This window comes from Phaseolus vulgaris, chromosome 8, assembly GCF_000499845.2.
Source record: "Phaseolus vulgaris cultivar G19833 chromosome 8, P. vulgaris v2.0, whole genome shotgun sequence".
Lineage (NCBI taxonomy): Eukaryota > Viridiplantae > Streptophyta > Magnoliopsida > Fabales > Fabaceae > Phaseolus > Phaseolus vulgaris.
Window position 1 is genome coordinate 587,966 of NC_023752.2, and position 25,346 is coordinate 613,311.

Consider the following 25,346-nt stretch of genomic DNA (forward strand, 5'->3'; position numbering starts at 1 on the left):
GAAGTTTAAATCTAGTGAAAAAAAAAAGATTGAAACTAATTATTAGTGGTCAATTAGGTTCTTAATGAAGCTTCGTTATTGACAAAGAAATAAAAAGTTGTCATAATTAAGGAAATAAAACATATATTTACATAGATGAAAAAGGTTCACCCAGATAAAACAAATAAAACAAATAAACAAATAAACAAGGATCAAAGAAATGATCATGTATTTGTTTTTCACACTAATTAATAAACACACAATGTTGATATTTTTATTAAATTTATTTTTTATTGATAAAAAAAACTAATAATCAAAATATAATCTTATTCCTAAAGCCTCTTTGACTATTTGCATTTTGAGTAGCTTTATGTAAAACCATAATGCAAGGAGTATGAAATTGTGACATAATCAATTTGAAATACTATAATAAAAACCCTAATTTTGAAGTTTAAGTCAAGGAAAACAAAATGATTTTTTCTAATTCTACACTGTAAACAATTAGCTACAAACAAAATTCTTAACAATGTTAACACCAATTTAACAAAAATGACATAGTTGAGTCACTTTTATAATATAAGGAGTTCCATTGACTTTTTGAAGAGACACTATGACCAAATATAACATTTTTAATATAATTGCAGAATAAAAAAGTATAACTAAACCATAATATTATATAAAAAATGTTTTCTCATTTCTTTTGATAAAATAATCTTTTGTTTACTTATTTATTTATTGTTGGGTATTAGTAAAAACTTTCACTTTACACTTTAATAAATTAATATTTTTTTAAAATTTTAAAATATCATTATATTATTATAAATAATGTTAGATATATTTTTTTTTTATTATGGTGTCAAGAAAACTTTTCTCTTTATTATTTTCCGTTCTGCATCAGAGAGGGTTGACAACATTCATCTTAGAACTTGGGAAATTGAAAATTAAAACTTTACATAGTTGAAAAGCAGTTTAAAGATTTGAATGAAAGTCATTCACAACTACTTTACAATTTAAAATATTTATTTGAACACGTCAAATTACTACATATTTAAATTAGGGCACGATTGTCTAACTAATGGGTCGGTCACTATATATATATATATATATATATATATATATATATATATATATATCACCCTTTAATAATATTTTTTAAGAAAAACTCTTTATAAATTAAAATATTTATATATATTTTTTAGAGAAATTAAATATAAATATTTAAAATCTATACCATGCTCTGTCAGACTCTTAAAAACAAAAATTTATTATAAGTGGGTAGGGATAATAATAACAAGATGAGGTGTAGTGATAACGATATATCAATATTGTAAATGGCTGTTAAATATATATATATATATATATATATATATATTACACGTGGTTGTTAAAAAAAAAGGAAGCATTCTATGTCATTCCTTTTTTAAACAAAAACAAAACAGTGAACGATTATTCCAATTTGACTATATATGTGATAAACAAACATTGTAAGTTACAAAATTTTGATAGGTCATAAAGTTATCGAAAGAACCTAAGATATACTCTTGAAATACTCAGCACCAAACATATGTTTTTAAATATATCTAAAAATAAATTATTTTGATCATAATATTTCTGTAAGTTATATTCATAAAAAATATAAAATCATAATTTGATGCAAACATCCTTCTCACTTTTCTTTGACTCTTTCTTCCTACGTACCTTCTCCTTCTCCCGAGACCCGAACTAAATGTGAAAATACTATTTTATCATTTTTTGTGTCACTTACATACATAATCTGGAAGATGTTTTTGGATTTGAAAGTGTTTTTTAGATTTATAAAATTTGGAACTCTTTTTTGGATTTTGAAATAAGCCTATGGATTATGTAACCCGGAGGCTAATCACACATGAAAAAAAAGGCTTCCAGATTACATATTCCGGAAGCTAATCGCAAAAGGTTTCTGAATTACATAATCCGAAATTTAATTATGGATCTAGAAAAAGACTTATGGATTATATAATCCAGAATATTAAAAAAATGTATTTTTTGAATACAAGAACTTATGGGGTTGACACAAGAAGGTATAGAGGTGCAGGAAGAAACAACCATTTTCTTTGGGTGGATAGATATATGGACTTTGAATGAGGAGAACTCCACTAAGTTGTGGGCTAATATATTGGATTGGACTCTAGTTGTTTTATATTGGGCTTTGGTAGTAACAAAGCATAAGCAATTTCTTCCTCCACCTCCATAAATCTTTAACTTCCAAACATATCCTTCTACAAAAAGTGTAGGATTTGTTTTTTCTCATTTCCAAATTGTATAATTTATTATATATTCTAAATTCTAAAATTTTTAATACAAAATTGTATTCCAAAATTTAGAATGTATTTTTTGGGTTTGAAAATATATCCCAAACTCTAACGAATTCTAGAGTTTGGAATGTATCTTTTAACTCAAAAAATACATTCCGAACTCTAGAAGTTGGTTTGTATTTCAAATTTTATAATTTAAAATTTATTTTTGAATTCAAAAAATACATTTCAATCTCTAAAATTTAGAATATAAAAATTATAAAAATAAAATTGTTATTTTGTTTTCTATATGGAGGTGCAGGAAGAAATTTTCTAAACAATATAGGGCTGGTTGAGGCTTGGTAGTTGGTTTGAGTGTTAGGTTTGATGAATTCAATTATAACTTCCACAAACATCTTTTGCATAGTTTGTCTAACAAATTAAAGTAAAAATACCAATTTGTCACTTCTACATGAGCATTAAAAAATAACAATGTTTTTAAACTTTGTTATCGATGTTGATTAATTGATGCATGACATGAATATTATTATTATTGTTAATTATAATATTACTATTCATATTTTTTTATTAACCATAACAATAATAATAATAAATTTAATAATATTAATAAAATTATTGGAAGGGAATAAATATAAATTTATTGGACCGTCTACCACACACAAATGCTAGACGATAACAGAAGAAATCGCAAATATCGGACAAAAAATAAACCAAAAAATAAACAAAAATCATACAAAGAAAGTTATGTGGTTCAAACAACAACATAAATTCATTAACAAAGTACATTATATTACAACACAAACTCTAAGTTTTAAGTTAAATTGTCAAAGATTGTATAACTAACTTCTGAAAGGACTTTTGCTAAAATTGTACAAAGTTATATGCATTTGAATTGAGTTAGGAGTAAAAATGACATTAAAAGTCAAACTCATGTACCAGATGATTTGTTCATAAACTCTGATAAAGATAAACGGTCTTATACTATCAAACACTCTAATTCTCATACAATCTATATCTTTAAACACTTTATAAACCTTTTGAAAATAGATTTTTTCTAAACCAAATCTTCACACGAATTATAAATCTAAATAAGAGAAAAAACAATCTAAAAAAGATAAAAGAGAATAGTGAAAGAGAGATAATCACTTGAACTTCATTAAAGTCAAGTAGACAAACCGTACTATAATCTTTGCACGAAATGGAATGGAACTACTGTTTCAGTGGCATATTGTGATTACTTTTTTGATTGGTTTTGACTTTTTTTTGGTGGGATGAGTTTGTTCTGTGTATAATATTCCTTTTCTGCATAAAGCAACTCTTTAATCTACACTTTATAAATTCGTGGAAAGCTAGCATTTGTGCATAAACCAATTGAATCACCAAATTGCAAATTATTGGTAATTATACAGTCAAATAATACACCTTTTTTCAGCTATTCATTGTCAACTGCAGATAAGAATAACTCATGCAGAAGATATCATATTGCCACTTTGGTAACATCATGTTAGAAGCAAACAACCACAATCTTTGCATTGGTGGAATTGGGCTGAACTTTTATTCTTAAAAGTAAATTCTTAGCCATTCATAATTATTATTCGTGGCGAATCAGAACCATAAACAGTGAAATTACTGGTTTATTTTCATGAACACTCTCTCTATATAGGATCTACATTGAATTCCCTTATTCAACAATAAAAACAATATTTAGATGCAACAATAATTATAAACAATGTTATCACTTTCTTGTTTTTTTTTTATCGGTAAATAAAAAAAATAATCACTTTAAAGGTGATTCAACCCTTAATCATGATATAACACGACAATATTCACCGCACTCCTTTCAACCTAAACCTTACAATACTAAAAAACAAACAACCTAACCTGATAAAGAAATCTTACAAAGTCTCGCTTAATCGAAAACTTACAAATCAGAGAATCAAAACACCATTCAAATTAAATAAAACGAGTAGAAACAGATTTAGTTGTTATCTAAAACCAAACTTTTAATTAGATCAAGATAAACATTTTTAAATAATCAATCACTCTATCTTCTGTACTTTCAAATTTCACTAAAAATTAGACTCAAAACACTACTCCAATCAACACTTTCTTTCCTTACAACTCTCTCACTCAAGAATGAGAACTCATACCCACTAGATTCCTCAAACTCAATGAGAAGCGAGAGTAATTACACAGTACAATACTAATATGCAACTTGTATAATAACTAATAGTACTGTATATCATTTTTTTCAATATTTAAAATTAGTTTAAATTGAAGAAAACTTTAAAATTTTGGAGATTATAGAATAATAATATAAATAGTTAAAACGATAATGTTTATAGCAAAAAGTTTACATTTTAAACTTGAGGAAACCAGATTCGTTTTTTTAAAACGTGGTGTCTTAAAGAATGATAGGAATCAATATAAATTAGAGCATCCTGCAGTATTTGGCTCTTGGCTTCCTTGGAAGTTGAAACATAGCCAAGATGCTCCAATATTTGATCCTACAACAGGAAAATAAATTGACATCTGTTGACAATCCACTACAGAATCAATAAAAAACTAACTTGTTTGTATATTAAAGAAAGGGAGTTACTCTTTATCTTTAGATTAAAAGAATTAGGATAAGAAGTCTACTACCTCCAAGTTACTTTTTTTTTTTTCTTACTCTAACTGATTTCTTAATTATTTGGTTTGTATGAGGTTGGTTAAGTGATGTATTTTAGTCGGGTAATACTAAAGTTGATTTTGTGAGGGTTGACATGATCTGTATAAGGGTTTGATCATTCCTAAAGTGATTCATATTTAATTTATTATTTATTAGTGATAAAAAAAATACAGTTTACTCCGTCCTTCCGGTTTACTTAAATCCAAATAAGACTATAAAATGTCATTTAGTCAATATTAAGTCAGTTTATCTGCAAAATAAAACACGAGTAAAACATAATTGCATCCTTTTTGAGTTCTATGAGCGAGCTTATAACAACGAGTATCCAACCAAAAGATATAAATAACAGAGACAACAAACAACAAACATCACACGTAATTTTTCAACTCTCACACCTGATTCTACTCAGACTAACTTGAACGTCAAAGTATCTTTGCAGGTTCCTCCAATCATTCGGTAGAAGTGGAAAGATTGAAAGGCGAAAAGACGGCTGAACCCTAAAGATCAAAAGCAGAAGATAAAAAAGTCACTATAGGAGGAATATGGAATTGGAAGAACAAAAAGTAAATATTTGAAATAACTTAATATGGGTTTGAAAATCCCTTTTGCATGTAGTGATACTGGTTTGTTATTTTGTCTTCAATTATGTGGATGCATGGCTTGTCACTGTGTTCTATCTACCAAATGTTCCATTGTTAAATCATTGCATGAAACGGATCATCTGTAAAGTTAATTGGTGGCATTCTGTAATTATCATCAATCAGTTTTGACTTGTGTGTGTTAGTATAATATTCCTTTTATCTTTAAAGTCATTCTTTAATATATTCTCCACGAGTTGTGAACACTAAATCAGACTAGCTTCTACACAAACCAAATCAAATAATCAACATGCAGATGAATTTTGATTTAAAGGATCAGGTATATTTGATTCTACAACTACTGCATGGAGATAAGAACAAATCATGAAAATGATGGTATATTTCCCTTTTGGTAACATTCTATTATATTAGAAGTAAACAAGCACTGTATATCTCCACCTTAGTGGAATTTAGTTGAGCTGTCATCTTAAACTATGAAGGTTCTTGAGAAATTAAAGTCCACTATTCTCTATCTAAAAAGTAACCATATCTTAAATTTGGCGAATCAAACCAGAGCAAAGAGAGTAAGAGAATTTTCTTTGGGATGCATTTTCATCATGTGTCTTTATCTATAAATATGGACTACACAGGTAGTCATTGTGATTAAGGTATATGGTGTGTGTTGACTGAGAAATAAATTAAGCAGTTTCTTAGGTCTATGCATGCAGCTTTCAATTCAGAATGATTTTTGTTGACCTCAAAGGCTTCCACTACTGCATCTTTCTGTCGGTTTAATATCCTGAAACAAGTAGTAGTGGAGGCTTGAAAGGTCATCAAAGGCATCTGCTCATGTTTTATTGTGCTCACAAACATCCACAATAGCCAAATTTTTATAATGTTTTGTTGCAGATTTATTGTAGTTCCTGTACAACTTCATTATTGCAGATAAATATAAGCTCCACAGTGAGTTCCAGTTCTTAAAATTACACTTTTTTTTTCGAACTGGGGTTGGAAACAATTTGAACTACTTATCGGTTGGTCTGCACCTCACTCCCTCTTCTCGACTGAACTCTCACACTCACTCTTCCACTCTTCCTCCTCGCTAGCTCCGGACACGGATGATACCTTCAAAAGGTACTCCAACGCTCAAGTCAGACTTCAGTACTCGACACTTAGTATTTAGGATATAATGATTGCGTACCTGATAATTTAAGATCTGTGGTAATTTATATAATTATTGTGGGTCCGCTGTAGTTAATGGATCTAATAAAAAGAGATTAACAAAAGTTGTTTATCACTAATCAATTTGGTTATTGGTTATGTCGGTCGGTCTAGACCGGATACCAAGTCAAGGTCTCGGTCGTGTTGACCTTACCATTACAATTATCAGTTTTGAAGTATGTTGCTTTTTTATACTTGGAGTAGAAGACAACAATACAACATTCTAAAATCTCAAGCTTTTATATAAAAGTGAGGTACTAATCCTCATTAGATATGGTAATATCACACGCTCATATTGAGATTGATACCTTAAATCTGTATTATGCATAAAAGTGATTTCAAAATAACATTCATAGCACAAAAGAAAGAGTAGAAAAACATGCTTGTTTGGAAGAGTGTTTTCTCTCGTGAAATGCAGGGCAGGGAAAATTTTACTGGATTGTGACATCAAACCAAGGCAGTTCTGCACAGTAAGGAAGCACATTCAATCTGATGTTGTAAGAGGATAACAAAAACAAAGAATAGGGATGAAAAGCAAAGATGGGAGGAGAGATTTGATAAAAGTTAAAAGCATAATTAAAAAAATAAAGGTTATCATAAAGTTTAAAAACAACAGATAAAAAAAAATTTAAAATGATGTCTGAGTAATCCTTAAGTTTGTAACCCTATGGTTAATTACATTTTACAATCCCGATCTACGTCGGTCCTCTTTTTCAGTTGGTGTTGGAACCTTTGAATTGTATGCGTTTGGTTGCCTGATGTATTTTGGGTTGTTAGTATGGACAATGTATTTGTTTATTGGTTTGGTGGTTACTGACAGATGTTGGACTTTGTATGTATAAGGGTTGATCCACCCCTAAAGTGACTCACATTTATATATTCTTGTTATTACTGATAAAAAAAAATTACACTGTACAATATTAATATGCAAAACTTGTATAATAACTAATCGTACTGTATATCATTTTCTTCAATATTTAAAATTAGTTTATATTGATAGACGTTATTGTCAAATTAAAATGATTCCATTCAACGTAAACCATCTAACCAATGTTATATTGTTTAACACTAGAGAGATGATATTATAATTGTACCTAGATGATCTGATGTAATTTTCAACGAATCCAATAGTGAAATCACTGAATGAGTGTTCAAAATCTATCTACAAACAAGAAAAGTTAATAATAACAATAAAGATCCAAGGAAATTTGAGATGGTTGTGCACAAAAATATAGAAGAGATTATAAAACAGTAGAAGAAAGCAGGTTGATTCACAGTTGAATTGTTCATCAGTTGATAAATATATCATTCATCCAATTATCTAAACAATTGAATTGACCAAACATTTATAGCCAAAAAGACAATCGAATCTTATCAATGAAACATGCGTTCACTAATTTATTCAGTACCTTCCTTGTCTTCATGTGTCTACTCATAAAATTTTAAATATTTTATCTTTTAAGACATAAGTTCAATAAATTTTTCAGAAAATTAAATAAGAGCTTAATTATAGACAAAATTGAATTATTATAACATATGTTCAAAAAACAATTCACAAAGCAAAGCACAAAACTTTAATTATTGAAATTACAAGATAATCAACTAAAAGTTTATTTAATTTTTTTATCAGAAATGTAAATGATTGAGGCTGCTCATTTTGTCTTTTGTAAAGGTTTGAACATTCGTTTTATATCCATTTTATTTAATTTATATTTTGTTGATTAAAAAAAACTTATAAAAAAAAATACCATTTTCATCTCATATACAATTCTTAAAGAAAACTATGGATAAACTCTCATAAAGAACATTGTTGAAACCTCATAAACATCATAACCGGACCTCTAGTCAAATTGATTTATGTGCAACTTCCATAGATGATGTCGTTAATGTCCTCTAAATTATCAAATAATTTATTATTTTATCAAAATAGTGTTTACAAATCATGGATGGAGTTTGAAAAGAATTAATTATACTTAGAAAATAGTGATACAAGTGTCGTGTATACAGATAAAATAACCATTTAACCTGATATTTATAAATTTATAATGTAATAAATAACAATAGCTAAGATTATACTTGAAAACATAAAACCATTTTTTTATAATTAAACCTATAAAAAAGGTAGAAGTAATTTTTACCTATCAAGTGTTGTTGGTAAGAGAAATTATGATTAGTTTAAATATATCATTTTAGATTGATGAAGATGAGAAGTGATGGAAACAATTAATCCTGGTGGTGCACAAGATAATTGGGAAGTTGTGGACACAATTATCTCTGATATAGTTTATAGATTCCATCTTTTCTAGATTCTTTGTTCCCAACCTTGTCAACATGCTAGAACTTAATTCCACGAATCAAACAATCATGCACATGAAGAACCTCACAATATTCAGTATATATGTGTACAATTTTTTCCTTCTTTTTGGGTTTAACAAAGAACCTTATCTGGAAAATTGGAAATTCTTTTATGGTAGTGTTAGACATGGGATTGGATCCATATTATTATTCTGTTGGTTTTTTAAAATTATCATGAGGCAAAGGGAGAAAGTGTGAGTGGCTATATAAGGGCACTAAACCCTATAAGTTTTCATCAACGAAGTGTATTGTGGAGAAAGTGTCTTTGGAAACCCTCGAAGGCTTCCGCTACTCTTTCTTTCAAATCGATTCAAATTGAAGAAAGATGGAGTAGCGGTCGTCTGACAGGGGATCTCAAGCCTCTATTCTTTCTATTCATTTCCACACAACAAACCTTTCTATGCTTTCTTCATATTTTCCATGCATGCATCTCCTCCCTCTATTCAAAAACTCAACTCATTACAGTATCCCGACCCGTATATTTATGGATGCTTCGATAATAGGTAGTCTAATAAGGTCAATAAATTTATTGGCAGACTCTAAATGACTCTGATACGTAGTATGAAATAGACTTTAAAGTTGAACTTCATTTTACAAATTCATCTACTTATATATTATGAAATGGGTTTAAGGTTTAGGGTTTATGTGTGCTCATAAAAAAAACTATGAAATGTGTTTAATGTTCTTATTTGTAGTCAATGTAGGATCTCCAACCATTACTGATATCTGTTGATATTATACTCTACCATAAATTAACTTCTTTGAGACACTGACTTCTTTTGGTTCCATGAAAGTAGTGATTGTGTGCTCGTCATTCCTATTATGATTGGTGTCTTGAGTCTCTGGTTTCTATGAAGTCTGTCAAAAACTATTAGGAAGTAGTTGATGAGTAGAGGGAGAGACTTTTATGGTTTGATTGTAATTGTTTATCTTATTATTGTCGATATATGTTGGAGAGAATGAGTCTTTCGATCGGGATCGGATTTTATAAGAATTGAGGTATTCTTGAAATATTTCTTATTTATTATTTTTTTTTTACAGATAAAAGAAAAGTGTGTGGTGACCATCTGATTCACCTTGACAAGAGAGATAATGGCAATGGCAACACAACAGGTCATCGTCCACACCTGCATTTGGTTGATAACACATTGAAGTTGTGCGATCTGTGTGCATGGAACTCACCAAACCTTTCTCCTGCCATCTTTTCTCTTTACAATTATTGTTTCTTCATTTTGTTTCTGTGAAGACTAGTTAGGTTATCATATTCACTGTAATATCGGTTTTTCTTCTTCTCTATTTGGATACATGATATCTTTAAAATATACAATAAACTCTTCTTTACTATCTTAAGTATAATCTTCATAATTTAAACAATCACTAAAATTAACATCTCTATTAAACATAGGTATATAAACTTAATGCATATAATTTATAACCAAAATCAACATACCACCATAAATACATGACTTAAAGAATTAAATTCCATATATAATCCATCCATTCAATCAAATATATCATATATAACCTATATTTATACATATAAACATCATATTTTTTGGCTCTCTCTATATATATAAACATCATATACATCGACATTCAAATAATTTACAATTTATATAACAGAAAAGAGAATTCATTCGCTAAAAGTGAATTTAATTAAAAAAATTATCATAATTATTTTTAGGTTTGGAATAAATCTTAACTCCATAGTTGATTTTCACTTACCGAAAATCAATTATGTACATCTATTAGTTTTGCAAAATTCTCTAGACTTTGCTCCAAAATAAAAACTCAACCCTTCCATATTTATTAACAGGTTTAGAAGGTATAAAAGAACATATATTACACAAATAACATACAATATCTAATATAATCTAATTTGACCATTCTAATAAAATATTCAAGAACAAATTTCAAAAGTAATATATTCCCTTATTTCAAATTCACCTTGATTTGATACAATTAAATCTAATTTTTCTATCAAAATTAAACCTCGAAATTGAATTTTACTCTACTCCTACATATAAATATATCAATTTATTCTCCAAAGGACAATATAATGTTCAAATTTCTGTTTTGAACCTAACATTTACATACCAACTCACCTATATTTATAAATTCTTAATTTAATTAAATCTTGAGTTCAACCTAAATTTATAAGATATTATATTTTATTAATTATTCACTTCATAAAAAGATTCAAGTGAATCACATTATAAAGACAAATTTCCTTATATGAAAGTTCCTTTTAATTGCTTCAAGCAATGGCTAAAAAAGATTAAGAATTCTTTATAATTCTAGCAATCTAATTCAATGTAACCAAACAATGTAAATTTATTCGAGGAAATAACTTTTTCAGATTAACTAATCTCAAACATTAGTAGGACTAAGAGATTTTTATAACAAAAATATTCTTATACAAGAATAAAATATGATGGAGGGAAAATTATCTTTGATATGTTAGCTACTGCATTATAGAATCTAATTTTAAAAGAGACAAGAATTGAAGTAAAAAAGATAAAAAGGTTGAGAGAGAAAACGTTAAAAAGAAGAAAGAAGAATCAACAAGAAAAAAATAAAAAGGAAAATAAAAGAAAAAGAAAGAGCAAGTGGGCTTGGCCCAAAGATTTTACACAATTGGTCCTTCATAGGTCGCCTAGGATTCTAGGAGTCATACTTTCAACAAGATACTTAGTGGAGTTATTTATTGTTCATATATTATAATATTTAATAACCAAATACTAACTTATATTAAGAAATACACTTTTAAAATTTATTTATAATTTGTTATCTTTCAAAGACCAACTTGTCACCAATATCTCTCTTAACTCATTTTTAATTTTATTTTATAACTCAAACATACTTTATAATTCAAATAGAATTAAAATTGATTTATAATTTTAATATCTATAATTTTAATTTGATGGGTTGAATGAAGTGTTTCATCAACACCGCTTTAAATTCACTTATACTTTTTTATAACTCAAATATTAGTTATGACTATTATATAATTTTTATTAAAATACAAATTAAAATTGAATTATAAATTATGAAATAGTTTCTATATTTTTTTTAAGTTTATCATATTAAAAAACGAACTTTGAGTTTAACTCAATCTTATCACATCGTGACTTATAAGATGAGATTTGCATCCATTTATATACTACACAATGTTTTTATTTTTAATCGATGTAGAATCTCATCATTCTTATGTCGAGACTATCAATTTATGTGTGAGACTATATAATGGATAATTTGACAACAAATGACGTGATAAGTCCAACAAACTCTCGTTATTATGATAGATTCTAAATAACTCTGATACATGTTAAGAAGTAAACTTTAAACCTAACTCAATATTATAAAATCAACTTATAAATTAAGGCTTTCAGACGTATCCTGTGAAATGTTATCTAGTCAATATAAGATCTTCAATATATTATAACATTTCACCAGAAAAAAATTCAAACATGTGAAAAAGATTATATGCTAATTTGTGACAACCCCTTTCAAGATTGTCATTCCCATTATGTGTTATAGGCATATATAGTGTGGTTGAATAGGAGTGGACTTGCATGGTGATATAAACCAGAATAGCAGTGGACTTTGCATGGTGATAAGAATTGAAAACAAAATAGTGGAGAACATGGAATCTAAAAACGTGTGGCCAAACAGCTAGAATTGGATTTGAGGAATAGATGTTGTGTTGTTGGAGAAGGAATTGGAGTGTTATATATAGGAAATCAAACTCTGGTTTCTCATCACAACCTCATATATCTAATCGAAGTTTCCAAGTTCGTTCAAAGGCTTCCAATACTGCAACCAGTATCGGTAGTCTTTGTCCAAACTTCAGAACTTTGGAATGCATTTCACTCTTTTTTTTTCTTTCTCTTCAATCGTAATGTAAAACATACATTTGATTTCTGCAGCACACTGTGAATTGGAGCCTATAGGACTGCTTCTTTCTAAGTGTAACATGGTAAAACCAATATTAATTCAAACTTCGTATGATGAACTTCACTTTCTTATGTGAAGCTCATCCACTACTATTTCACTCTCTTTTTTGGATATTTTTTCTACATCTTTCTTTCTAAATTATACTTTTCCATTCTTTTCTTCCCAAAAACAACTTTATTTTCCTTCTTCTTTTCTCTTTTTCATCTTATCACACGTCCACTATTCTCTTTTTTATCTTATCACACCTGTTAGATATCTCGTATCGACTAAAGATTAAAGCATTTTATAATATATAAGTGCGTATAAACCTCACCTTATAAACTGATTTTATGAGATTGAGTCAAGTTTAAGGTTTATTTCTTAATAGGTTTAAATTTGAACTGATATGGTTGTTGAAGTTTCATGCATTTCACAGAAACAGATCTTAAGTTTTAGATTTTTATTTTCATTAACTACTTATACCATCTATGGTAACTCTTAATTCCTGTTCCTGATTCTTTCTATTCTTCTTTCCTTAATTATTTCCATAGAAGGTTTGAATTCTCTTTTGTAATATTTAATGAAATTATTTATCAATTAAAACTGCTGATAAAAAAATGTATATGTTAAAACGGGATTGTTAAATGAAACAAATATACCGTTCATTATTTTTTTTCAAAATATTTATGACAAATTTCAAATGAAAGTTCTGCTAGTCACCAATTATTTTAAAAAAGACACTTTTGTAAGATATCTGAAATATATTAAAGATAAAGTAAATTTGTGGTATATAATGGAGGGAAACTTTATTTTCGAAATCAATTTTTTAAGAATTAATTAAATATAAATTTAGTTTTTAACATGATATCATAATTCATTATAACAAGTTTTATTCAACTTATTATATCATATGTTATTAGATTGATATTAAACTACTCATAAATATCTTTTATAATCTATTATATACTCCTCTTTTTATACAGTATTTTGTATTCGACTGAGAGTAAAGTTGATTATTTGAAAGAACAATAATCTGGAATTCAAGTTTTATTAATGATGAGACAATGGATTCTGATGTAGATGGCTTAGTATACACATGTAACATTATTATTTGCATCATTTTTGTGTCTACATTGAATTTGCAAACACGTGGTCTCTAAATTACTCAAAAGCAATGTAACTTTTTTACCCATAAGTAATCCAAAAGATACTCTGATTTTGCAAATCTTCAAATCTCTTCAACCCTATTCATTAAAAAATTCCATCTAGGTAATCTAGTTTTATATGATTAAAAATACCACCACGTACCTAATATTCCTTATTAACATTTATGTTTTGTCTCATTACTATAACGAAGAAAGAGTATGTTACTATTGTGAAATTATTATATATATATTCCATGGTGTGTGTGTTGTTGAGCAATAAAAATCTATACATCTTTAAAATATTATTTTCTGGCACTTGAAAATGATGAATAACGCATTCATGGTGAGAACGATTAGAGAATTATCCATGCACGTACTTGTATCACGTATTTGTATACACGCCTCGAGATATATAGCGTAATTGAAATCATGATTTTGGATTAACGAAAATGAAAAGGGGTATTGTTTGAATATTTGAGCTTGTTTCTATACTCGATAAGTTGTTTGAAATCTATTAAAAAGAAATATGGTGGTTTTTAAAACCTAATTACTTATAATGGTATAAAGAAGTAGTTTTGTGATGATTTAGTTTTGTTTTGTTTGAACATGGTAATTTGGTTGGAAAGGTGTTTGGTTTAATGTGTGAAGGTGAAAAATAAATGATTAGAATGAAATTGGCTACACAAGTGATGGAAAACAAAAAGAAAGACAAGAAGGAAGGAACACAATTGGGTAATATTTAAAATTGTTTCTGCTAGTTTTACTTACTCTGTGCCACTACAAGAAAATCATGAAATAGAAACCAATTTTTAGAGACCAAAATAATTAGTTACAATAGGAACTAAATTAGAGACCATTTTAGAAACTAAAAAAAAAAATTTTCTAAATTAGTTTCTATTATTTTCTATTATTGTTAAATAGTTTCTAAATTTTAACTACCAATTATTTAGTTTCTAAATTTGGTAGTGTGCATTGATCATGTGGCTTGTATGTTTTCAATTAAGTGAGCTTTTATAAGAGGTACTTTTTCGATAAAAAAAAAACAAGAAAGGGCACAACAACATAAATTGCAGAGGAAGTGGCGAAATAATGTTGTAATAATTCTATAAGGCAACGTTAAGACATAACGTACCATAATGTTATATGTTAACCTGAGTGTCGTAATGAAATTGTAATTCTCACACGCTAATATGTTTGATATTATCATTAGGAAAAGAAACTATGTGTTGAGGTAAGACTAGATGTAACAAGTGTAAGGTGTGAGTGTTTTTTTTTTATAAATGAAAAATGATTTGTAATATGGTTGAAAAGTACTTGTATACACAAAATCTGCAGTTTAGAGAATTTGACAAATGCATCATGGCTCTAACAATTAAAAAGAAATAGAAAACATTTAAAAATGACAACAAAGGTTATAGAGTGGTTAATTAATAACAATGAAAACTTAAATTTATTGCCATTAGTGCTTTCACATCCTTTCTTCATATAGTGTGTGTACGTACATATACTCTCTCTCTCTCTGTATATAAAAATGGTAATATTTTTAACAGTTTGAAAACATTATTCATGAATGGTTGTTATGGGAAGATGTTGATTTCAGAATGAGTTTAAATATTAATTATTGGACGCTATAGGGTAATGCATTTACTATTTAATGTTTTTTCACTCTCTTAAAGGACCGATGAAAAACTACAATTAATATTAATGGAAAATAGAATCAAGATAAGCAGCCAAACTATTATTTTCTTAACTGTGTGCTGGTTCCAACTGACTTTGGATTTATTCAAATTCATTTGTTAGCATGGAATCAAATCCTAGCTAACTTTTTTCCTTATTTTCTAGGTTTCTATTATTGATTTTAAATAAAACTAATAATCTTTCTATTAAAGTATAAGTGATTTTCACAAAAAGAATAATGTACCTATAATAGAATAAAATATAATTATTTAATTTTCAGATATTCTAGATATTATGTATAATCAGTTATAATATAATAGTTATTGGAGAGATCTGAAGACATAGGAATAAGTATATCTTTAAAGAAGGAGTGATTGATCATTATGAGATTTTTTCCTTGGTTCAACTAAAGGTTTGGTCTTGGTTAACTTCCAAGTGTGATTCTATTTTTTTATTTTATTTTTCTAATTGGTGTCTTGATCCGAGGATTTGCTTGTTTATTATCAAGAACAATTGTTAGTTTGAGTAGGTGGTTTCGTGGTATTTCTTATAGTAGTTTTTTAGTGAGTTTTGAGGTATTCCTTTTGTTTGGAGTTATATATAATGATTGAATCATCCCTAAAGTGATTCTTATTTATTTATTGTTTCTTGTCGATACAAAAAAAAATCTGTTATGCTCTCTATCTCTTGATTCTTAAACCAATATGCGATAAACATGCTTTACATTAATTTCCTTTTCACTTTGATTCCTTTATAATTATACATATATACACCCTCCTTTTAATTTAATAATAACATAAAACAAGTGTATCAAAGATAAAAAAAGAATAAAAACTAATCCACATCAAAGGATTTAAAGGAATATGAAAAAGAGGGAGAAAATGTAGGTTCACTCTTCCACAAAAACAACCATAACATACATTACCTTAATTGATTTGAAGATGATTTTGAGAAATTCAAATTTTAAAAATCAATTACAACTATTATATTTTAAAGACGAATTTAAATTATAATTTAAATCGTTTTGACACAATATTTTTTCAAATAAGTATATATATGTGCTAATAGTAAGACTCCTACTTAATTAAATAGCTATAATTTTTATTTATTTATATTGATGCCATTTATTTTAAAATACATACCATAACCTTAATTTTATATATTTTTATATTTTGATATTTATACATAATGTACAAATTAACATATAATGTTAACAAATTAAAATTAAACTACTATTATCTCAAGCAATAATGCTTTAGTCGAGTTATATTTGAGTTTAAATAAGTATTTTTAGTGCAAAATGTAGTTGGATAGAGATTAACTTATCCTATAGTGCAAGCCAAAGTCCACTTTCATTTCATTCCCTACTAAAAGAAAATTATTTCTGTCAACTTTCAATAGATTCTTTCAGCTATTGTTTGGTATAGAGATTTTAAAGATTTGCTGATGTTATTTTTTTTATCCGTACATAAAAAATAAAAAAATATGTTTCAGGGATACATCAACCCTTCTATAAAACTTACTGCACAAAAACCTCACAATAAAATGAGATAATCCTAATAGGAGAGCTCTTGTAGTAGCAAAAAGAAAATTTTCAAGAGAAAAAACAGCAAGAACCTTCCATCATTAATACCAAAGACAATTTGCAAAATAGATAGACCCAGACCAATATTCTCATATAATCTTGTAGACTGTAAGCAACCCTTGAATTGATCCATTAGAAAAATATTACAAACATAAACATCTACAAGACATGATTTTTTTGGCATAAACCTAACACTTTACTCCTTCTCTATCAGTATCCTGCATTGCTATTTTTACCACTTTGTTGATACAGAGAATCGTGAACTAAGCCAACAAATAGAGAAAAAAACAAGTCCAATTCTATGGTGTCATAGCGTGGTACATTGCAACGAAAATAACCTTTACGATCTTGGTTCATTCCCATTGTTTGGCTTGCGAATGTTATTAATAGTACAACTAATTAATGTTTTGGGGGATCTCTTGTAAGATCTATGTGATATTTTGTGTCCTTATAGATTTTGTAAGATTTATTTTATTCATTCTTTATAGATAAAAAAATTCTTTTAATATTTTAAATTATTTGTGAGATTAAGTGTTTTGAAAAGATAGAAAGAGATATTTCCTTTAAGTATACAAAAACAAAGGTTTTTCACGTTGTTGCTTTTTGGTGCACTTGTTGATGATAATTCACCAAATAATTAATAAACATCTTAGAGAAAGTGATAGAAGAATATTAGAGTTTTAGGTAGCCAAATTGAGCCATTCATTTTAAGGGAGAAGATGTGAAATATTATGTTTCCACTTTTAGAAGAATTAAAGATAGTGCAAAGGCAAAAGGAATGTCTTTGAATGCATGCATGCATATTAATTTAAAGGGAAAAAGGTTACACTAATAATTTAGGCATTTGACATTCCAATTGAATAGGGGTCAACCAAATGTGAGTGAATTTTGGCATCTCACTTTTTTTAGGGTAATTTGGCTTTGGCTCTTCACACCAAGAATAAGCCACCTTTCTATGTTTAAGATTCTAAATTCTAAATATTAATATAATCAATGTTCAAGATACTTTGGAAGATATAGAACATAATTATTTATAGATGCAAAAATATGGAATATTGTGGATAATTTGTGGCACGTGTACTATTAGAATCACAATTATTTTTTATGTCTCAAACTTTTCTCCGTAAATTTATATTTAGGGTTTATAAGTGTTTGTGGTTTAAAATATGTTATAAAAACTTTACCAAATCGTATATTATTTCATTATTAACAAATAGAATGAATCACGTTGATGACTAATAAATAGAATGAAAACCTACGTATACTCATGATGACCAAGAATTTGTGAGCTTTCAGCTATACACGTCTTTTCTTCACAAAAAGAGTCTTATATTTTTTTTCTTTGTTTCTCTTAATAATGGTTTTTAACAAAACGATAATAGTGCATGACATTTGGGTTCATAATCTTTTTAATATACAACAATAGAGTTATCTTTGAATATTTTTATTTCAATCATCATAAAAATATAAAAATAGAATAATCTTTTAATGATTAAAATTAAATCTAATTCCACTAGAAGAAAAACATGAAATAGAAATCAATTTTAGAGACAAAAAATAATTAATTGATATAGTGACCAAATTAGATATAATTTTAGAAACTAAACAAAAAAAATTGATTTCTATAGTTTTATTATTGTTAAATAGTTTGTAAATTGATTTAACTACCAAATATTTAGATTCTAAATTTGGTAGCAAAAATCTTGGTAGCTAATTAGATACCAATTTAGAAACCATTTAACAATAATAGAAACTAATTTAGAAACAAAAATATTTGTAGTCTCTAAAATGGTCTCTAATATCACTATATCAACTAATTATTTTTTGTCTCTAAAAATTGATTTTTATTTCATGATTTTCTTGTAGTGTTCACGTATGAGATAGATGAATATTGGAAAATGGATCAGCAGGTTCATTTTGGTGTTAATAATATTTCATTCTAATAAAAGTGAGGCATATTTCTATTACTTAACCACCTTTACTTTTTTTTCAAGCTTTCATAATTGAAGTATAAAATAAAACAACTTGTTTTGAAAACCAGCACCAACACAGTTATAAAAATTCCTTTTAGACTATTATGCATAAAATTCTTATTCTTTTCCATCAGTAAAAAAAATAATCTTATCTAAAACAGTATATTGCAAGCCTGCACTGAGAATTAACATTTATAAGAAAATAAACATTAAAATAGTCTTACCCTTTTAAAGAAACCCCTTTAACACAGACTTGAAGTTAGAATTCAATATAGCAGTAATAAAAAAAGTTACAAAGAGAATATTAAGTCTTATTCTGAAACCATTGTCCATTTGAGAAGATTGTGCTGTTCACTGTTCATCATCTATAGCTATATATATGGGTTATTGTGGTTCATTAGGTAGCAATTGAGTGTTGAAGATGAGATGTTTTGAGAGGAGAAAGTCTTTAGCACCCTCAAAGGCTTCCACTACTCTATATTTCAGTCATCAAATATGGAGTATGGAGGAGTGGACTTTTGAGGCCTGCTGAAGCCTTTATCACTGTTGCACCTGCTATAATGCAAATTCAAATTCAAATCATCATAATCAAGCATTTGGTTCTCTCTGAATCATCAAACACAATCCATATGTGTTGCCCTCTAGTTGCATGCATGTACTTCAAAATATAGCAGGTTTTCTTTCTATTTTCCTTCTTTCTTTTTGGGTAAGATTTTTCATTCTATGATCTATTAGACTATAGAGAGTAATGTGAAAATTTCTATTTGAGGCATCCTACTCACTTTCTTTTCCTGCTTTTTCTTCCTGAGGGCTACTTGGCTTGTTTACACTCTCAGTCCTCATATCAGTGTCAAACTCTGAACTTTTTAACATATATTTTGGGGCATAATATATATATATATATATATATATATATATATATATATATATATAATATTCGAGTTCTTAAGAGTCACAAAAATAACTCTGATGGCTGACACACTGTGATCTTAATTTGAGCATATATAACATCAGAATTTTTTTTGATAGGGTATAACATCATAATACAAGGCTGGATTACTCTCCACGAGTGCTTCTTCTCCTCCTCCCTCGTTCTCTAGGCTTTCTCGACTTCTCTTTATTTCAGAGTCCTTGCGTTCTTTAGTTCTTATCAGTATTATCTGTAAAAATATTTTGAATGTTAAGTCAATCTGAATACAATCTATAAATTTTAAGTTTAATTGATTATTATCTTTGTATCTTGAATGTCTCTCTTGTTGTATCTTTAGCGTTATGAATTCACACATAGAATTCAGAAAGGATCCAATTACACTTTAATCATACTTTACAAATAATTTGATATAATACTATTAATGACTTTTTAGGTCTTTTATAAGTTCCGAGAAACTAAGAGCTTTTCGCCAATCCGATAGTACAGTTGATAAACAAATGATTATTAAATGACTACTAATCTTAGTCTTAGGCCAATAAGCGATTAACTATTTATTACAGGTTTTGGAGATGATCTAAAGTTAATGAAGGAAAAAAGTTTTGTTATTAACATTCTATTGTTTTGGTTTTTCTTTAGTTTTATTTGGGTGTAAGGAATTTATATGTTTTTTTATTAGGTGTGTTTGTGGTTATGTTGAATTGGTCGTATATGTTTTTTGGAACTTGTAGTTTCTGTTCCTTTGCGTAAGATTACGGACGTTGTTAAGATTGGAGCTTGAAAGATATTGTATTGTAATAGTTTCTTTGTTCTTGACTTATTAATGTAGGTGAAGCTTGAACATCTTGTATAAAAGTTGGAAAATCACTAAATTATTTTATTTTACTTATTCATTTCTAAGAAAAAAAAATGAATGACTAATTCTTTGGACCATTTCTACTATTTAGTAGAGAAGTTGCAAGATGCTAAGTAGAGAATGGGTGCTTTCAGCTGACAAGAAAAATATGTGTGCTGATTGAAAGGGAAAAAAAATTGTACCATACTATAATATGAAAGGTTCTCTCACTTGTATTTCCAAAATAATATTAAAGTTTAATCAAATAATATCCATTATTAGTACTTGTGATCTTACATGTTAAACTATAATTACGTAGAAAGTGTTATTCATTTTGGATACTTTTTATTCTTTTTTTTTATATAAATATCAGGCTTAAATCTTATTTTATTGCTATATATTACTAATTTTCGTTTTGTAGTTTCAATTTCTCAAATTATTTCTCCATACTTTTAAATATGGCATTCACGTGTAGAAGTAATACTCAAATATTTTATCTAAGTTTTAAATAAGTGTTTTAAGGTGAGTTTAAAACTCGATAACTGATATAATTTTGACGTAAATTCTTATTGTATTTCACTAAAATATTAATAATTATGGTTTTATAATATATTTTCTGCAATGTTTTTAAATTAATAATATAATATATGATATTAAATTAAAATGGTTATTTAAATAATTGAAATAAAATGTTATTATTCATCTAATGATTTTTATACTGAAGTATAAAAAATTAACAAGATTATTATTATTTTTCAAAATATTGTTAAATTTATTTTAATTACATTTAAAATGAAAAATTAAATTCCAAGATATGATTAACAAGTATTATTTTAATTTTAAATTTCCTAGTCATATACGAAAGAATATTACATATAATAATATCTTGTTTAGTCATTCAAGTATAAAAAATAAATAAATTCCATAAAAATAAAAACGATTTAATATAAATGATTAATCTATTAAAATTTACAACATTAAAATCTATGAGTTAGTATTTATGAAGCTCGGACATTCCTCTTAAATGACGTCAGACACCGACACTCGTATGACACCTGTAGAACATGTATCCGTGAAGTGTCCAATTAAAAAAGTATTTGTTCGATTTATGACAATTGTAGTACGGTTCTAATACAATTTTAAAAAGAAAAAATACATTAATTTTTTAAAAATTCAAACTTTATTGTATAAATTGTTATTATGATTATAAAAATAAGAAACAAATAATTGTGAATCTGTCATGAAAAATATCTTTCTGCTCCAAAAAATAATCTAAAACATACTTGTGCACATAAATCTTTATTGTCAATTTATATAATTCATAATTATATAATATATAGATCTGTGTCCATGTGTCCTACATTTTAGAGATTTTACGTATCTTTATATTCGTGTCCGTGTTTGTGTTATATATGTAGTGTCTGTCCTATATAGGTTAGTATATGTTTTAATTTTATAATATACTCTTATAAGATCTCAAAGATAGTCCAAGACTTAAAAATTTATATATATATATATATATATATATATTATAAAAGATAGATGTCTGAGTTGTTTGCATAACTAGGGAATTTTCAAACTCAATTATAAATAGTTTATTAGCTTTAATTAGTAATTCATGATTTATAATCCTTAATTCTTTCACTATATTGAAGTCAGACAATTGATTAGAGACTAAAGAAAGGATCACCATGCAATAGGTGTTTGCATTTCTAAATCGGATGAGTTAATATATAGTTTTTTTCTATCAATATGAGTTAATATATTGTAATAAATAGAAACAAATAGTATCAAAAGAATAAAAAGAAATCAAATATATAAAAGAAATTCTAGAATCAAATATAACATTGTTGTGAAAATAAAATGGTGAAATGCATGACAAAAAAAGTAAGTTGAAAATGGTGAAATGCATGAGAAAAAAAAGTAGTTGAAAATGTTGTTTTTATGTTTAAAATGTGTTTAAATTGTAGGTGACAAAAAAATACTCTTCAGTTGTTAAAGAAAACTCTATTTTGTTTTCTATTGGTTCTATACATTTTAAAAAACATGTTTTTTGAAAAATATACAATGATTTTCAATAATATACAAAATTTATTATTTATACTTAATTTTTAACTTTTTATCATTCTAATACTGTATTTATAAAATTTGCACATATATTCTTCTACAATATATGAAGAGCATTTTAAACGCATAAGAGTTTGGTTTGTGAAAAAAATAAATGTTAATTTGACTTATTTACGTTATATTTTCACAATAATACTCAGATATATAAAAAAAACTATTAACAAAATATTAAAAGATAACACAGTATAGGTATAGATGTTCAATTCAAAATATATTTATTAAATTTATGACAATTTTCATGTTTCATATATAATTTTTTTTTTTAAAAATACAATGTAAACTCTAGAACTGACGAGACATGATTTAGGAATGGAGCCTTTTACTATTACATAATATGACAGTATTTTAAAAAAAAATAATAATAATTGTAATAAAGATTAAAAAGTTGCTCAAAGTCTTTATTTTTTCTGTTGACTTGATGATCCTGCCGCTTGACTTGAGTGCAAAAGTCTTGTCACGTCAAAGATCTTTTCTCTGGATCAGCTTCGCACCACGTTAGCCTTTGCTCTTCACGTCTTAATTCCTCACAAGAACTGAAGAAAACAAAGTGGCGCCACTGCGGCCGATCGCGCTCTGACGCCCAAAAAACTCAGAGAAAATCACCAAAAAACTCAGAGAAAATATATCAACTCAAGGAACTGTGCGTAGTGAATCTCAGTGTAGGAAATGCGTTCTGAACCTCAAAAATATGTTAAGTGTTTCTTATATACCTGAGTTTTTTTTCTCTACTGATGGTTACACCTCTGGACGCGAGGATATGATGTTTTTGACAGTTTTGCTCCCTTATTACTCTACATTAGAAATAATAATATCAGTTACTTATTTATATTTATGTTAATAAGACTTAACAATAATCTCTGTAAGTATTATAATATTTTTATCATAGGAAATGAATAAATAAATTTTTATTAAGATTAAAATGATATATCACAAGGATTTAGAAACCAACTTTGTATAAGTATTTACTATAATCCAATAACTCATACAAATATTATTTATCCTATCATATTTTTTTATCAAGACTATTAAAATTATAAATCATCTTTTGTCTCAATAAGATGTGCATAATAATTAAGAAGAATAAATCAGTATATGATTTTAATATATTATAATAAATGTAATATATTCATGATATTAAAAAAACATTATTCATGTTTACTTAAATAGATTGGATTTTTAGACTTGAAATAATTTTTTTGAATGATTTAAATATGACCTTTAGTAAAATAAAATTTAATAAAAGAATATATATTTAACCTATTTTATAAAACAAAATAAAATACTGATCTAATGTATGCTACCATCTTAAATAATCATAACTATTTTTTTCTCCTAAGAATAATGCATGTAATGGTAAAAAATTGTAATTTAACTATCAAAATGATTAATAAAAGCTTGATTTTATCAGTAGAATTTCTCAGCAGGTATGACCAAGCACTTGATTTTTCTGTGTTCATTGCAATGATAATTTGTAGTTTGTTGCTAAATACTCACATTAATTTTGATAATGAATAAGCTCAAATATTGAGCCACTTAAGTGTTGAACTCACTGTACTTAAGGTGTCAATCTGTTTCGATCAGGGGTGTACTGTTCCTGTGGACGGAAATGAAGGTGCACCTGTTTGGATCTGGGGATGAAGGAGGAAGAAGGATGAGATAGCGGAGGAGTGGGTGGATGGAAGGTTCAAGCTTCTTCTCTCAAGTGCAGAGAAATAAGTGAGAGAAGAGAGAAAACCAAGGATGTCTGCAATTACGTATGTGTCCCATAGTTTTATAAAATCTGCTATGAATTAATCACATCTAATTTTGTATCTATTTTTTTAACTATTCCATGCACATATAATAAATCATAAAAAAAATAACTAAAATTGTAAAAAAGTTTATATATTAATAAAAAAATTAACTATATTAATAATATAAATATTAAAATAACAATAATATTTAATAAATTTTTAAAATAATGATAATAAATATTAATTAATATCATTTCAGTTATTTTAATTTTATTTCAAATAAACGGTACACACCCAAAAAAATTAATC

At 27.1% G+C, this 25,346-nt stretch overlaps 3 long non-coding RNA genes across 3 annotated transcripts; 2 read left to right on the top strand and 1 right to left on the bottom strand.

Moving 5' to 3' along the window:
* The first annotated feature begins 9,332 nt into the window (after nucleotides 1-9,332).
* Nucleotides 9,333-10,448, top strand: LOC137826063 (uncharacterized). Its single transcript, XR_011083398.1, has 2 exons — nucleotides 9,333-9,601; nucleotides 10,140-10,448. It is a non-coding gene; the product is annotated as an uncharacterized lncRNA (long non-coding RNA).
* Nucleotides 10,449-19,820: 9,372 nt separating this feature from the next.
* Nucleotides 19,821-20,644, top strand: LOC137825790 (uncharacterized). Its single transcript, XR_011083350.1, has 2 exons — nucleotides 19,821-20,088; nucleotides 20,444-20,644. It is a non-coding gene; the product is annotated as an uncharacterized lncRNA (long non-coding RNA).
* A 3,097-nt stretch (nucleotides 20,645-23,741) lies between these two features.
* On the bottom strand, nucleotides 23,742-24,937 carry LOC137826046 (uncharacterized). Its single transcript, XR_011083397.1, has 3 exons — nucleotides 24,799-24,937; nucleotides 24,015-24,095; nucleotides 23,742-23,877 (listed from the first exon to the last, which is right to left on the bottom strand). It is a non-coding gene; the product is annotated as an uncharacterized lncRNA (long non-coding RNA).
* Nucleotides 24,938-25,346: the final 409 nt, after the last annotated feature.